General features: G+C 39.4%; 2 protein-coding genes across 2 annotated transcripts in view; both read left to right on the plus strand.

Moving 5' to 3' along the window:
- Positions 1 to 13,799, plus strand: part of blzf1 (basic leucine zipper nuclear factor 1) — a 160,835-nt gene that overhangs the window by 114,713 nt on the left and 32,323 nt on the right. The window lies entirely within an intron of this gene.
- Positions 1 to 13,799, plus strand: part of gpc5a (glypican 5a) — a 118,485-nt gene that overhangs the window by 56,594 nt on the left and 48,092 nt on the right. The gene's annotated exons all lie outside the window — the stretch shown is intronic.

The raw sequence follows: 13,799 nt of genomic DNA on the forward strand, positions 1-13,799 counted from the left end.
CGCTAGTCGCAAACTTTATCTATCTGCTGTCTGATGCTTGGCAGGTTGTCTGCACTGGGTTTTTATAGCTGAGTACAGCTGCCTACTGTGTGTGGAGAGCAGCGAGTGAACCAAAACGGTCAAGTTGCAGCTGGAAAAAAACCAACAATGTGATAGATGTTAAAATGCTCCATAGAGTTCAAAGGAGATGTAGTGCTGACTGATATTTCTCTGTCATGAGGAATGAGTATCTTCACAGTACATGTAGACATTTGATCCATTGTTAATGGAAAAATATTGATTATAGCAGCTTTAAATTCAATACAAACACTACAATGTTCATCCCAGTTTGACTGACAGATATTTTAATTTTGATCAATATTAGCTGACAAGGACATATTTTTTCATGTTCCTTAATGTTCTCTGACATTGTAAAATGTTTATATACATCAATAGTAATTGTGAATTTAGCAGGTAAACCGTAAAGTTGTGATCAGTTGAATTTACATGGTGAGAAATGTTACTGAGGTCTTTTCTTTTTGTCTATTTTTCAATCTTTGTTTCATTCTTATCTTTGCTTTTCTTTTTGCTTTTTGATGTTCCATTTTTTTTCCAAAGTATTAGTATTCTTACACATGCTTCACTTTGTTTTAAAACAAGACATAGTTTGAACTCATTAGTGCTATTACAGACAGTGATGAAAAGGGACACTTGGATACAACATTTGATATATAGCTCATTATCAGTGTACTCACCCATCTGAGAGGCAAATATGAACTATCTGAAGTGTGAAGAAACCAACTGAGGTCTGACTTATAGCAAATACACAAAAGGAAAAACAACACTCTCACAGTGTGACATTCGATTTTCATATTCACATCGGATTCACCGGTGTATTACTTTAGTATATATCTAAGTTGTGTTTTTCCTTCTGTTTTACTTCAGTACTCTGTTTTCGACCCAAAACATTCGCTGGTATTTGTTGTGTCTCGAATTTTTTGAATTGTTTCAGGGAAGTTTTGAAGACAATGACAGAGCAAATGAAAAGATTTTGACAAATGACAATTGTTTCTTCCAGGAACATTTCTCCTTCTTCGTTAAATTGAGATTTGAGTTTATTTATACATGAATCAGAAGGAATGTTTGGTGTGAATGCAATGAAAAAAATCAAACATCTAACAAGCTGATTGTGAATTCACAATGTAAATAGATTCACAGAATTTACTCAGCAAAGGCAGCATGAAATGACAAAAGTCAGTACAGCCTCAACAAAATTTCAACCAAAAGCGATTTACAACATGTGGCCTTTCTCCCTGTCATGATGCCTACCTGTCAGCAAGTTTGTCAGAAAACAAACTAATGGTTTGTTATTAAGAATATATTGTTAGATTGTCATATGCTGCCAGAGCCATTAGAAAGGTGCAAAGTCATACAGAGCCAATTAACTTTTCAGATAATTTTTCAACATTTTAGCCACTCTAGGTATGCATCTCATGGCCTTATTTTTGTGTTTGGGGATATGGATACATCAGATGTTGGGTCAATAACCTTTAGACCAACAGTTAAAAACCTTGGGGTGACATTGGACAGAGGACTGAAATTTGATAAACACATCAACACAGTGGTTAGGGCTAGTTTCTCCCAGTTGCGTCTCCTGGCCAAAAGTCAAGCCTTTTCTTACGCATACTGACCTTGAAAAAGCCATACATGCATTTATCAGTTCAAGACTAGACTACTGCAATGCTCTGTACATTGGCATCTCCCAGTCATCCATCAGCCGTCTGCAACTCGTCCAAAATGCTGCAGCTCGGCTTTTAACAAACACCCACAGACGACAGCACATCTACCCCGTCCTCTACTCTCTCCATTGGCTGCCAGTGCAGTCAAGAATTGTTTTTAAAATTTTAATGTTTGTTTTTAAAGCTCTTAATGGTCTCGCCCCACCATATTTGTCTGAGCTTTTAACTGTACGGGTCCAACACAAGAGCCTTGAGGTCTTCAGATCAGCGCCTACTTGAGGTCCCAAGGACACATTATAAACATTGAGGTGACCGCTCGTTCTCTGCTGCTGACCCCAAGCTCTGGAATAAGTTCCCCCCTGATATGCGCACCATCACCGACCTTGGTCTTTTTAAATCAAAACTGAAAACCTCACTATTTAGAAAGGCTTTTAATACCTAGCTGCATGTGACATTTTATTTCATTTTATCCTGTCTTTTATTTTGGTTAGATACAATATGTGTTCACTTTTATATGTAGATTTTAGTTTAACACTGTCTATTTTTATTGTCTATTTAACTGCTATTTTTAAGTCATGTTTTGTTTTAAAATCATTCCTTTGATTTTTATCTGTGAAGCACTTTGGTCACCCTTTGGGCTGTTGGAAAGGGCTATATAAATAAATTTTGATTGATTGATTTTTAACTCGGATGCCCAAATAAAGTCAATACCAAAAGGTAATGATTGCTGCAAAATCATTTTTATTGTGCTTGCTTTAGTAAAAACCATGATGTAGCCTAAGCTACTGTCATTTGTTGGACGTAGACACAAACTACAAATAAATACAACATTGCCCAGCTTCAAATTATAACCGACTACGCCATTGTTGCCACGGTTGCTTGGGTCAGACTGAAATATTTAAACGGCTACTTTATGGATTCCCATCAGCCACAGCTGTGCTTGGTGTGCTTATTAACAAATAACATTGAAAAGAATACAGAATAATTGCTTAACATCAGAATGCTAGTAATGTTATTTTGAGCATGTTAGCATGCTGATGTTAGCATTTAGCTCAAAGCACAAGGCGGCTGCTTAAAGTCACTGAAGCTTGGAGCTTAACAACGTAAATGAAGCTTCCTGTTTCACACGTTTGACTCTTCAGCAAAGGTATTATTTGCCACTGTTGGCCTAAACGATAACAAACAGAAGACAGTGCTAATTAGTCTCCCAGAATATAAATAGTATCCATATTACTCCTCTGAGTTATTGACAGTATGTCTGTTTAAGACAGAATGAGAATGAAAAAAAAAAATTTATAGATGGTGTGTGTGTGTGTGTGTGTGTGTCTGTCTGTCTGTCTCCCAGCCACTAGCAGGTGCCACAAGGTGTGAAAATGTAACAACCTGATGCCACTTATGCCGCGTTTCCACTAGCACTACTCGGCTCGACTCTACTCGACTCGGCACAGTTTGGTTGTGTTTCCATTACAGAAGTGTACCACTTCAAAGTGGGCGGGGTCGTCATAGCAAGGCCGGCCGAAACTCTGGTAGCGTAATTTCTATACGGCACAAACAAACACAACTAAGGACATGGAGCGTTTGGTTTGTGTGTATCCGTTTACCTCGTTCACAGAAATAATAAAAACACTCGGTCTCTGTTTCCAGGGTTTTAAAAATGGCGGGTTTGATTCTTGTGACTGAGTCGCTCTCATGACTCATCAAGTGACGCCGCTCCCTGGCCAATCAGTGGCCTGCAGTCTGGTGACGTCGCATTGTCAGCTCGACTCAGCTCGCTTGGAACCCCGGCTGAGGAGGTACTAAAATAGTACCTGGTACCTGGTACTAGCGCTGGTGGAAATGCAACCAAACCGTGCCGTGTCGAGCCGAGCAGTGCTAGTGGAAACGTGGCAATAGTAAGCACACATCCAAGAGGAGGTGTTAAGCCAGGGAAGAGGGGGCAAATTTGAACGTTGTGTCTACAGACTGCAACCATCGAGTCCCACACATTCTGCCTTTGATTAAACACAATAAAATGCAACACGAGTCAGTTTTGTGTTATGTGGTTGATGATGCAATTTTAGCTGCAACAACTAGTCTTTCCACACGTGCTACTGTAAAAATACATGAGTAATTATCATGACGATGAAGAACCAAAAACTTTAATTGCTTTAGATAAAATATTCTCCCAGATCACTTGAAGCACTAGCTGAGAAATCAATGTTTGTAAGTTTCATTCAGTCATTACTATCATTACTGTAATGGCTGTGTACATTTTCCCCCAGCACTAAGGCGTGTAGCCGTGTAAGCTCTGAGGCACCATCAGTGAATGCTAACCTAAAGACTACAGGTGAACTTTGCCACAAGGGGAGAAAGCATGCTGGATTTAGTGTACACCAATATGTTGAGACGGGCAGGAACGTCTTCAGGAAGGCAGCTACCCATGGCCAGCACATGTCTGTAGAGGAGTGCACAGAAGTGCATTGAAGTGCATTCACTGTTGTGAAGACCAAGATAACCACATTGCTTATCCACTTTTATCCTTCTTTTTGACTGCTTCATTATCTATTCATAATCAATTCTACACTATACACCATGTTTACATATGGTTGTGCACACTGCACTTTTAATGCCAGTAGTTGTGAAGACCATCACCACACGTGCCAACCAGAAGCCGTGGCAGACGGCTGAGGTCCATGCCATGCCAGGAGGATAAGACACCACCCTCATATCTGTGAATAGAGTGACTGTCAGAAGCATCGTGGGCGTCCGTGCCATCAAAAAAGCAAAATGCAAGGATGAACAGAAGATTCAAGACGCCCTCTCTGATACCAGAGACACTAGGTGCATGTGGCATCCAGGCCTTAGTAGACTACAAGAGCATACCGCAGATCACCAGCAGCAACATCAGCTTCTCTGAAACACTTAATGACTCCTATGCATGGTTTGAATCTCAGAATGACACACCGGCGTGTAAGACAGCCCCTCCCCCTTGGGGGGACTGCTCAGGCACTGTGCTAAGCAGCTGGCAAACGTCCTCCCAGACATCTCAGCATCTCCCTGTGCCAAGACCATCGTCCCTGCAGGCTTCAAAAAGACCATCATCCCCAGTGCTGAGGAAGTCGAGTGTGACAAGTCTCAATGAGTACAGACCTGAGGCACTGACTTATGTCATGATGAAGTGCTTTGAACGGCCAGTCATGAAACAAATCAAATCTACCCTCCACACCTCACTGGACCCTCTCCAGTTTGCATACCGCCATAACTGCTCCACTAATGACGCCATTTCCTACTCCCTGCACTCAGCCCTATCTCACCTGGACATTAAGGACTCTTAAATAAGAATGCATAGACTTCAGTATTCAAATGCGTGATGAATAGAATTTAATGATGAAACATTGTGTACTATTTCTCAATGCAGCCAAAACAAGAGAAATGGTCGCTGACTTCAGTAGGTTGACTCTCCACTCTCCACTGTTCACCAGTGGCTCAACAGGGTAGAGGGTCAATAGTACCAAGTTTCCTGATGTGAACATCTCCGTCAACCTCACCTGATCTCACAACATCAACTCTGCAGCCAAGAAGGCACAATTACGCCTCCACTTCCTGAGGCTACAGAGAAGAGCCACTCTACCACTGCCCATCCATACCACCTTCTACCACATAAGCGCCTGGACTGCAACTCTGTGTTCTTGAAATGTACATTTATGGGCAATTAAGCAACTAAACTACATTACTACTAAACTTTCATAATATCCACCATGTTTACATACGACACTGTGCACTCTGCACTTTTAATGCCAGTAGTCGCACCATGCCATAGACCACCTCTCTGGTGTTTTTTTTAATTTGTATTTTTTTGTGTGGTATGTTAATGGCTATCTTGTATTTTCTCTGTTCGCACCTTGGACAACATTTCGTTCCCATATACTCTGCATGTGGATGACAAATAAACAACTTATACTTTTAAAGTTGATGATACTGTAGCACGTAGAATAATTACTAATGATAATAAATGAAAGAATTTTACATCTCTTGGTCCAGCAAGCTCATAGAGACATCAAATCCACATTCAGTGATTCATGGTAAACTCTGGAAACACTGGTAACAACCTTACAATTTAAGTCCATGCTTTTGCATTTACTTTGGCTGCATTCTGACTCACTAGCAGTGTAAAATCTTGTTCAGAAGTGACTAAACATGATGGATGTCTTCCTTGGTGTTCAAAAAGCAGGGTCTGTAAAAAAGAGACTCCTCAAAAGTTAGATTTTCTAGTTAACTTGTGTTGGAATTCAACATTTGCCCTTCTGCACAAGTGCTTTTCGCCAAATCCTCATGGCCTGTGCCAGCACTGCCTGCAGCATCTGCAGATGAAATAAAAATAAAGATACTGTTTCTGTTTAGTAGGGTAACTAGTGAACCTTGTCTGTTTTTGAATGTAGTCATATTGGTAGCCATCCAGATCTTGTAATCAGATGATCAGCTGTTCCAGACCATTCCAATATTTTGTTTGGGTTTTATGGGAATGCAAATTGCAAATAACCAGTCATGGCAATGTCTTGAATAAAGCCAAATTACACTCCATCTCTGGGTCAAATGATTCTCAAAATGAAGTCTTTTGTTGTGTTGCTTTTGAGCCTCATAAGTAACATAATTAACCGATTTCATTAATCATTTATTGTTGACTGTTTTCTCCCAATCACTCCTGCAGAGTATCAACAGACTGTTTGGAAGAATTCTAACATTCGTCCTAATATCACTGAGCTTTACAAAGAACATTTTAATTCTATTGGATAGATGGAAAGATGGATACAGAGTCAGGAAAACTATAGAAATTATGTGTGTTTTAATGCTTGAAGTCATCAAAGAGGAAAGCTACATCTTACAAGTGGTGTTGTGTTGAGGACTTATAGGTCTTTTATATTATACATCTGGTATTATTCATTTAACAGCTTGTGTGTTCACAGTCCTTGAATCTACTTTGCATTATCATCTCATTGGGACTTGATTTGCAAATAGTTCTGATTGGCATCTCATTAGCTGGTGAAGTGTGTGCCTGTGTGTATGACCTGAATTTCAAAGCATTTCAATTTCCAACTGTCACATTTTGTCCCTCTGCTGTTTTTAAAGGTGTTGTTCACATGTTATGAGGCACAAAACAAGCTGAACAGACGACATGGCCGGAAGTGGTAATCATGTAATTCTCTGACAATGTGGCTGTTTGGAAACTGGGACTTTAAGGGGGGGATATGTGGGCCACCTTCAGTTTTAAAATACAGCCGGTGTTAAGCGATAATTCTTTGAAATTGAAATGTGTTTAATTTATTTAATGTTTTATTGCTAAATACTAGACGACAGGGGAGGACGTATTGTGTGTGTGTGTGTGTGTGTGTGTATGTGTGGGGTAGGTTATTGGCAGCTCAGTTTATGACCGGCAGAAACATCAATTACATGTACCAGTGCACACACTCATTCAGTTGTACACGTGAATGACTGTGTGCACATCTGGATGTACACTACACAGTATATTACTTCTATAAATCACCATGATATTGGTGCACTTCATTAATATGATGAAACTTAGCTTAAAATATATGTGCATGAATGGCCTGGATTGCCTGACTGCGGAGAAAGAGGGATGTATACATTAAAAAATGGATGAAGGCAAAAGGTGAAATTCTATTACCTTTAAAGATGCCACTGTTGGGCATTTTTATGAGGATAAGAATGATGTGTCCATGCAAATGTTGATTTTCATGTTTTTCATCTACATATCAAAAATGTTCTTTACTATTTCCATTTATTTGCCCCTGACCTTGACTAACTGAAGTGCAGAAAGCACTCCCAGTTGAACCAAATGGAAATGTATCATTACTATTCCACAGCCATGACTGCGGGAAAACACAAAACAGCAATGCAGCTATTGACAAATTCATCATGCAATCTGAACGTACAAACTCTAGATTTCATCATCTTGCTCATCAGCAGCTCTTTCCTATGAATTATTTGTTGGCTCCTCTCCTCCTGGCCTGTCCTCTCCTCTTGATGTGTTAAAACCCATCAAGAATCTATAAGTAGGCCCTGTCCCTGTGTCTCTCAATCAAAATCAGGAGCAAGCAGCCCCTCACCCAGTCTGCAGGCTGAATTATTTACCAGTCATTGATGTGGTGGTTGACCAGCAGTTTTGCTTGTAAATTATTCATACCCCTTCTCCTCTTAGTCCAAAGGATTAGCACTCAGAATATATTCACATTTTATTTGTTGTGCTGCTAAATGCGGAGATGACATCATAAACATTTGACTGTTACAGTCGTTCCAGTTAAGGAACAAAAAAACAAAAAGAAAGCTAAGTCATTTCCTGTAACAGCTGGGTGCTGGGTTTTTTTTTAGTAAACGTTACTCAAACAAACATAAAGACTGTATTTGTAGGGGACTATTTTCAACCGTGGATTAATGCGCATTTGTATTGTTTTTTTGTATTGTTTAGTGAGTATTTATGGCAGCATGGCTTTGTGTGTGGGAATGTTTCAGATTTAAGTGCAGTGTCCATGTACATCGTGATAAGAACCAGCGCTTAGTTGTTGCTCATTGATGTGTTTTTAATAGTCTTTGAACAATAGTGATAGCAATAAGGCTTTGTGCAAATAATGTTGGGTCATAGGACATGGGGTTAATTTGAATGATGGTATTATTCAGAAATTCTCATTATATTCTAATTTCTCTGGCCTCTTGCTCACTGACCTTCTGCCTCTGTGCTGCTGCTGCACTTGGCCTAGACAAACACCCTGTCAGTGCTGCTGGTGCATTGAGAGAGATGGAAAATGACAGTGTGTGTCATGAGAGCCAACTCACATCCTGACACTTTTCTCATCTGACTGAAAAATATGATCATTGTAAGATCTCTCCTCCACCCTCTATTTACATATAGAAGAATGTGTTCAAAGAGAATACTGATGAGCTTTAAAATCCACATCCAGCTTGATTCATCTCCTGGATCTCTGAAGGCGTAATTCATTTTGCTACTTGACATCCTACACCTCTTTAGGAGATGTATCCTACACATTATCTGCACTGTGTACATTTTAATTGACTATAAATGTCTGCTATTACTTGTCACTGACAGTTAGCCTGAAACTTTGAATTCTTTGCAGTTTTTTTGGGGGGGGACTAGACTTGTTTTTGTCTATGGTGGGGAATGTCTATGGTGGGAAATGGTTGTGGAGGAGGATAAATCTACTGATAATGCCCTTAAATCTACAAGATACAGAGTAACATGGCCATCACCTTATTCCATTACTGTAAACGCAGCTGAAGTACTTGCCTTAATGGCTTGAGGTCATGAATTGGAGTTGACAGCTTCAAGCAGTAGTGGCGGTAGTGCAGTGAGATTTTCTACTTGTTTAAATCTGCTGTATTATTATTGTTGTTGAAATGCTGAAACAATTGCATGCTTTAATATTTTTAATAACTCTCTTTAGAGGTCAAACCAAAACCTTTACAGCCAAAAAAATACACAATGTAGAGTTTAATTACTCTTATTTTTTAGCTTCACCTGCTTCATTTTAACTCCAGAGGCAGATGCCTCTTATCAAGTTCATCTGTGTTTAAAAAAAAGAAAGAAAAAGAAACTTGTTCCACCGTGGCACACTCAACCTTGAACAAGAAAAGAAAAGCATAAAAGATGGTATAATTGACACCTCAGAAAATACACAATAAACAGAACTATACACATTATAGACACAGTTTTAGTGTCTGTCTATGTCTGCATATTCGTGTGTGTGAGGCTACTATTCATTGCTCTGACGACCTGTGGGAAGAAACTGTCTCTGAAACGGTTGGTGCATGATTTAATGCTCTGGTAGCATTTTCCAGATGGCAGCAGTGAGAGTAGTGTGTGGGCTGGATGACTGGTGTCCTTGATGATGCTTTGGGCTTTCCTTATACAGCGGGTAATGGAGATATCATACAGCTGTAGGAGGTCTGTGCCAGTACATTTTTGATGCTAGCTTTATAGCATTCTGCTGTCATTTCCAGTCCTGTACAGTCAAATCTGCCAAACCATATATGCAGCCTGTAAGAATGTACTCTCTATGGTGCGGGAATGAAAGTTAAGCTAAACCTCAGTTCTAATGACAAACCTTTTGAGACCCCTCGCAAACTATAGTCTTTGTTGTGATTTCCTGAGGTTCCTGAGGTGAAGTTTGCAGTGTGTACAGCAGTGTTTTTAGAAATTTATAAAACACGTCAGGCAGCCAGAGCTGTCTTTGGTGGTGGAGATCGGAAATTACCAAAGACAGGGAAGACAAGAATGCATGTAAACAACAAATATGTCAACAAGATACATCACTCTAAAAGATCAGTGAGTGATTTCAAGTCCACAGCAGTCTACAGCAGCAGTTCTGTGAGGATGCAATAGATAGTTTTTCCCTCCTACACATTGGGCCGCATTGGCCACTTCTCCTAACGGTGAAAATAATTTTTTGTTTATATTGCATGTTGTTCAGCCACCTGCCTAATTTCCCCTACTTCAGCTGCTTCCTCACTCACCTCCTGTAGCCATTGCTTGTTTACCCTTAGTAGTAAACAGCAGAGACTCAGCAGTTTCCTCCCGAGTGTTTTTCCTGCCATTGATCAAACACTAACGCCGGAGGACAGCTGATCAAATGTTTACTGACTGCTTAATAGTTGCTGTGGTTACCATCATGGTATTTGCCTGTGCATTTACTCAACACTTTACTTTTTACATAGTCGAGAGGTGGATCAGCACAGGGATAATATAGATAAGCTATTGTAACCTACTTGTACACGAAGCCACAAGCCACTAGATATTGTGTTATAACAGTTTCAGACTTAATGCACAAGTTTTTGCAGAGTGACGTGCGGCACAAAATCCAACAAATGAACTGGGATTCTACAGACTATATCATGACGTAGTAATCCTAATATTAATTTTCTACCTTAAGAAGTCCTGGTAAAAGGGCTTGAGTTCTCCTCTGGAGTTTTCAAATGCACACAATTCACTTTTTTCACTTTCTTCTAGAATTGCTGCCACCATAACTTCCGCCTCTTGATAATGATAGAATCCCATTGGGGTTAAATTTGAATGTGTGTCAAATAAATGTTGGAGCATATAGAGTTTAGTATAACTTAATTGAGCTTGTGTACTGTGAAACTTTAAGGATTGACAGAAAAGTTGTTGTTTGCTCTTAATTGGTGCAGCAATTTTAAATGAAAAGAAAATTATTAATTAGTAGGGGATCACTGTGTTCAGATAATTCAGTCTATGTGCACAGTTCATTAGCGTGTGGGCAGTTTTTTTTGTGAATAGAGTGATTGGTGCTCTCCAAACACTGCAATAATAGCCACAGGTCTGCCCAAGGGTGCCCACTCAGAGCAGTTTCTCACCTGTAGATACATTGAACGAATAAGAGCATCTGTCTCACAGCCGGTGTTAGACGCCTCCAGTGTTGGATAAAGCTTCATGTCATTTACAGAAGTGTGGCTAATAACACAGTTAGCCTATTCAAGCTTGCCTCAGTGTGTCGTTGTGTGCCATTGTATGAAAGAGCGGTACAGCTGTTCAACATAGTCAAACACAGATTACTCTCCTGGTCCTGAAGAGTAAAAGAATAACCTGCTGATTGACAGACTTTGTCAAACATGAACAGTGTTTCCTCAGTTTTGGAACAAATGAGTTCGCTGTGATATGACATGAGCTAACAAGACTTGATTAATGAATTGCTACTGTTTGATACAAATCATGTCATCAGTTAGTGAGCACACAAATCACACGTTTGGGTTTTCTTTTAAAACTTGCTTGTTGTGGATGTGAAAGCAAATTTTACCATCCATGAAGTTACATTATCACTATCTATGCTGCGTTCATTTGAGTCAATTTATTGTCTAAAACCAACAATGTGTTAGTCCATCTCCCAGTAATTTCAGACTTCTTTACCTCATCCGTGGCACTTAGCCTGAAGCACAATAGTTCCTATTGAAGATGCACATCTTTCATACTTTTCCATTTCCATAAAAAGATGGGTATTTTTTGCAAATGTAACTCAAAATGGCATACACGAGTACATTTGTTGGGCACTAGTTTCAGCTGTGGATTTGATGCACTGGTGAGTATTTCCAGGAGCAGAACAGTAATTTAATTAAGCAATTAAAGGTCTACAGCACAGAGAATAGGCTATAACAGGCTTTGGCTACACAGGCAACGCTTGTTAGTGACACCAGTTCATTGTTATCTTGATCTTTTTATGGGTTTTGTTGACATTAAGAAAAATATAGAATATTGCGAGCTTTATCCTTGAATTTTGGTTCCTGTTCCTCCAATTTGTCGGAGTGAACTGGGAAAATATGCATTTTTATCATGTCAATAGTTTACAAAATGTGCCAAGTCTCCCGTGATTCTCACCATGCACCAGTTTTCTAGACAATAAAGTTGTGACTTGAGACATGAACTTAAATCATGTAATCAAGTGATGTGATGAATATCATGTCATATTAAGAAACTGGAAAAAAAAAAAAAAAAAGCTTGGAAAGGTTGAAACGTGAGTTGACAGTTTTTGAAGGCTTGCATAGTGTTTTGATAGACTGAAAAAGCATTTAGTGTTTGAGTTGAAACCTTGTAAATGGTGATAACAATTGGATTACAGTTATCTGAAATTGGAGTGTTTTTCCCAATAAGTATTCTTTTTCAGATATCCAGAATGTTGATTCTAGATATCAAAAATTACACTGTGGATATCTGAAATCGAAAGCTAAATACACCTGATTGGCAAAAGTGACGTGATTTGTGGATAGCAAGAATGTTATTGTGGATATCTGAAATGTTCTTTTTGACCAGGGAGAGTTAAATTATGTATATCTGTAATTGATATCCAGTCTAGCTATTAACTGTTACAATGACCCTAAGAGACGGTGAGTGCAGTTGCTGACAATGGCAGGTGAGTGGCACCCATCACATAGCGGCCGTGCTGAGTGGCACTCTGCCGGCACTTGAGAGACTCTTCCCTTGACTCGCTGTCAGCTAGAAGAAAAGTGTGCATGGTTTGTTGACACGACAGGTCAGCAGCCTCAAATCTGTTTTTGGACGGTCCCGTGAGCAACCACATTCACGGAAAAGTGAAAAGTTTCCAAGTAAAAATGTTGTCAGAATTGTATATTCTATAATTGTAGATGATTGCTATGAATGGCTGTAGTATTAGTTATACATTGTATACTATATTATATTAAGAGTTTCAGTCTTTCAAATTTGTATCACAATGTATGCACTGCAGATTTCAGAAAACCATTTACAGGGTTTGAAACCTGAAAAAAACAAACCAATACACTGGGAGAACAATGACAAATGTGAAACTCAGAAAGTATGTTGGAGAAACATGGTGAAAATACAAAGTAATGTTTGTAGAAACTACATTTTTTTCCCCCAAAGCATTCAAACCTTCAAAACTTTGGTTCAATCGTGCTAAAATTAGATTTCAAGCTTTCAAACACTGATTTTCAATTTTCTTTTTTTTTAGTTGGTTTTGAAACATGATATTCCTCCCTTATTAGGGTCCAATATTCAGGTGTGACAGAAAACAGCACCTTTTCCCCTTAATCACACACACATTTGTGTATACACATGGTCATTTATACAGTCATCTCAACCTCTAACCTCCTTCACATAAGTAAGTAAATCTTGAATATCAGGTTGGCATCTCATGCTGAATAATTATTGCAAGATGCTGTTTCCTGTGTAAACGGGGTTCGGAGTCAGCCGCCTTTGAACTCTGAACATACTGAGCCCACGAGCAGTGCTCTACCTGCTGAACTGTGAAGCGCAAAGTTCACATTCAGTCAAACTCCCAGACCAGGGTAATCTGAGGCACCACAGAAACTCATTATTCCACATAATTATTAAAAGTTTGGTCAGATTTTTGACATAAATGGAAAGAAAATCATGCCAATTACACACATGGCTGGAGCGCTTAGATTGCCCAAACTCTCAATATTCTCCATCTTCTGACCTGTCACCATTGAGGAGCAGAGACCGCAGACAGGCTAATTACCAACATAGATATGTCCCAGCTCAGCCATGGCAGTAACCCTGGCACT

Source organism: Pempheris klunzingeri, chromosome 1 (assembly GCF_042242105.1).
Source record: "Pempheris klunzingeri isolate RE-2024b chromosome 1, fPemKlu1.hap1, whole genome shotgun sequence".
NCBI lineage: Eukaryota > Metazoa > Chordata > Actinopteri > Acropomatiformes > Pempheridae > Pempheris > Pempheris klunzingeri.